Here is a 4,192-nt window from a genome sequence, read left to right on the forward strand (position 1 = left end):
ATCACTCTCAATAAATAAGTGATGTGGTCTTGCATGGACGCTGTGACCTGTGAACATGTATTACTCATGAGAGATATTTGCATGTGTGTTTTGTCATGTCCTCATTCTCTCACACCAACGTTATGACAGAATGTAATTAAGTTGTTAAGTGTTATTTGGGTGGATTACTATTTTTAACTATTCACAACTTTATAACTGAACTCTATAACTCAACTTTTCTTTTAATATTTTCCTGCAGATGTCGACGCTTTCGTGGAAAGGGTAGTTGTTCGTATTTTCATTCGATTGGTTGATGACGAGGGCGTCATTCCTCCTGACGGAGAGGATGGTGACCCCGACATCATCTATTCAGATGATGGCGCAGGGCTCCGTCTTTGCTGATGGAAATGGGTGATGACCCCGACATCTTCTTTTCGGATGAAGATGAGAGCTCTGCCTTTTCTGAGGAGAGGATGGTGACCCCGGCTTCATCCCTTCGGATGAAGACGAGGGATCCACCTCTTCTGACGAAGACGTCCCTGTTTCAGGCTCTTCAGACGAAGGCGAATACTCCCTCCCAGTTCTTCAGATGAGGACGATGCCTTCTCCAGTGTTCTGTTCTTCATCTGAAGGCGAAGGCTCCTTGGCCTTCAGCTCTTCAGATGATGACAGAGCCTTTTTTGGCCATCAGTTCCTCAGATGAAGACGATTCACTGTCTCTCCTGGGTGCTGAAGAGGTCGATGAAGGCGATGATGTTGGGCAGTGTGAAATCATCGCGCTGAGTCCTCAAGCAGCATCGAGGATCCCACCTCCTCCTCTTCTGGTACTAGCGTTTCCAGTAAGAGGAGCAGGGAGGACCGTGATGTGGACTGGACCTCCGGTCAAGGCCCAGGGGAAACGCTGGAAGGAAGTAATCTCTTGCGCTGACTGGCTGGTGGAAGAACAATCCACCGTGCTTCTCAGTGTTCTGTTTGTCAAGCTGAAGGCAGAAGGCTCCTTGGCCTTGAGTCAGATGAGAGAGAGTCTTCTGAAGAAGAGCATGAACAGAGGAGGAAAGCTCAGTCCGACATGGATGGCTACGAGACGATGACAATCATGATGATGAGGAGTCGTCAGATGAAACTTCTGCTTCTTGTGACTGCACGTCACCTAGAGGAAGAAGTTTAAGTGGCAACAACCTCATCATCATGGATTGTTTTGAGGCCGATGTAGACCACATCCTGTCGATGAAGAAGACATCACTGTTATCACTGAGGACAAACATGACAAACCTAACGAATAGGATGTCCTCAGTTGATAACGAAGGTGCCGAAATTCCTCCCCCTCCCTGACATCGAGAAAATGGAGAACAGGATAAAGATGTAGTTGATTAATGTAATGTTATGTAGCAAAGTGTAAAGTATGTAATATATGTAATGTAGGAAAATGTAATATGTAAGTAAGTAGAAAATGTAATGTAATATATAGTAATGTAAATGTAGTAAAAGGATATAAGTTAATGTAGTAAAATGTAATGTATGTAAAACGTAATATAATGTAAATGTAATGTAATAAATGCAGTATGTAATATGTAAATTGTAAGTAAAAATGTATATAATGTAATGTAATGTATCAGTAAAAATGTAATATAGCAGTAATGTAATGTAGTAAAATGTAATATAATGTAATGTAGTAAAATGTAATATAGATTAATGTAATGTAGTAAAATGTAATATAATGTAATGTAGTAAAATGTAATGTAGTAAAATGTAATGTAGTAAAATGTAATATAGAGTAATGTAATGTAGTAAAATGAAATGTAATGTTATGTAATGTAGTAAAATGTAATGTTATGTAATGTAGTAAAATGTAATGTAATGTAATGTAGTAAAATGTAATATAATGTAATGTAATGTAATGTAGTAAAATGTAATATAATGTAATGTTATGTAATGTAGTAAAATGTAATATAATGTAATGTAATGTAATATAATCCAGTCCAAGGCCAGGGAAACGCTGGAAGGAGTAATCTTCTTCGTCTGACTGGATGGAGGAAGACATCCAGTCAGATGATGAGGAGTCTTCTGAAGAAGAGTCCTGAACAGAGGAGGACAGCTCAGTCGACATGGATGGCTACGAGACCGATGACAATCATGATGATGAGGAGTCGTCAGATGAAACTTCTGCTTCTTGTGACTGCACGTCACCTGAGGAAGAAGTTTAAGATGGCAACAACCTCATCATCATGGATTGTTTTGAGGCCGATGTAGACCATCCTGTCGATGAAGAAGACATCACTGTTATCACTGAGGACAAACATGACGAACCTAACGAATTGGATGTCCTCTGTGATAACGAAGATGCCGACATTCCTCCCCCTCCTCTGACATTGAGAAGATTGAGAACAAGATAAAGATGTAGTTGATTAATGTAATGTTATGTAGCAAAATGTAAAGTAATGTAATATTATGTAATGTAGGAAAATGTAACAATGTAGTTGACACTTCAGTGTGTGACATTGAGGGGACTCTATTTACAGTTTGCCTCGAAATCCTACACATTAGTCCCTACCATGCAGTATCTGTTCTTGTTTTACCAATAGGTTTGGAGTTAAATTCAATAAATGAACATTTTAATTTATGTAACATGGTCCACTGTTCTGTGAGATACTTTACCCTCAGTGATGTTGAGTTAACACAAAGCTTCTTAAATACTAAATCCGCTGGATCTGTCACAATAATTGTTTTGGATAAAATGCCTCCAAACAGATTCTCCACTAAAGAGCTAAAATTATATGGATAACTTTGTAAAACCCTGAACAAATTTTATGACATCAGTCCATATTCCAGAGTTGTATGTTTGGAGAAATCGAATATACATGTACACAGCTCACCTACAGTTTTAAAACACCTTGATGGTACAATGGTAAACAGAAAGCTGTTGGAAGTTTGAAAACTTGAACTGAATGAGGTCAAATAAGGTCAAATTAAGTAATAAAGGAACAAATAATGGGTTAACAAACTGTAGTTCTGCAGCAGTGGAAGTAAATTAAACCTTGAAATGTGTTGCAAACTATTCCTAAACAACGTTTGAGTACTGACAAACCCTGTCTGTATAAAAGCAGTGTTGTAACAGTTCTGGAGCATTATTTGGACAATATCACACTGCAAGAAACAATATAGTGCTATACTAATGGCAAGAAAAGGGCTGTTAACAAAGGAAGCCAGACAGACCATTAAAGTGTACGTCTTTATTTTAATGGACCTCCCCAGGGGGGGCTACAGACTGTTTAAGGGGAGTCTCAGTGAATGGAAGCAAAAAATATGACGTTAGTTGTCAAAAGGAGATCACAGAGACTAAACTAGAGTTCAGAGATACTGTAGTTTTGGGGAATCTTACCGTTTTTCCCAGAGTCAGAAACTAATGAACATCTTAGGAGTGTCGATATGGGATCAAATAGCATCACCATAGACATCTAGAAATTTAGCAAAACTAAGCAAACTTTGTCTGAAGTGAGGTCCAGAGTCTCAAAGCCCTCGTCTCTTACACCATCAAAAAAACAGAAAGTGGAAGAAACTGACAGGCTGGCAGGCTGAAAACCACTACAGAAGCAGAAGACAGGTTTCTTTGAAACAACAGCTTAACACTTGCGAAGTAAGGAAGTGTCTGATTCACCTTCGAGCTGCAGGTTTGACAGCTCGACCAGCAGTAATAAAGTTGTTGCTAAAATAGAGAAAAACTCATCTTGGCTATGAATCACTGACATGGAGTACTTAAGATTAGAGTAAGGCCTTGTGGGCCGATATATCAACATTTGAAATGTTCAGTTCATCATGAGCTCAGTTTGCACCTTGCTCCATTTGACTAGAGGTGAACATGATGGCTTATCAGATTTTTTTTTATTTAGACTTGAACATCCACAAAATCATATTCCCCTCACTTTAAATTGAACAAATAAACTGGAGAAACCATCATCACAAATCACTACAACCTCTGAAGTATTAGGATGGTCTGAGGGCAATGAAGCCTAAAGTTTTGGAGGGTCAGACACAGATTATGGAGTTATGGAGACAGCTGACTGAAGCAGCGGACTGTGTCTCTACAGCCAGATCAACACAGGAACAGATCTCAGAGCAGGATTGTAAAAGTCGGTGACAAAAACTAAAATATCAGAATGAACCTGTAGAACTACTTTTTTTTTTTAATGCAACCTCAAAGAATGTAAGAAATCTT

The sequence above is a fragment of the Larimichthys crocea genome, chromosome XVI (assembly GCF_000972845.2).
Source record: "Larimichthys crocea isolate SSNF chromosome XVI, L_crocea_2.0, whole genome shotgun sequence".
In the NCBI taxonomy this organism is placed as follows: domain Eukaryota; kingdom Metazoa; phylum Chordata; class Actinopteri; family Sciaenidae; genus Larimichthys; species Larimichthys crocea.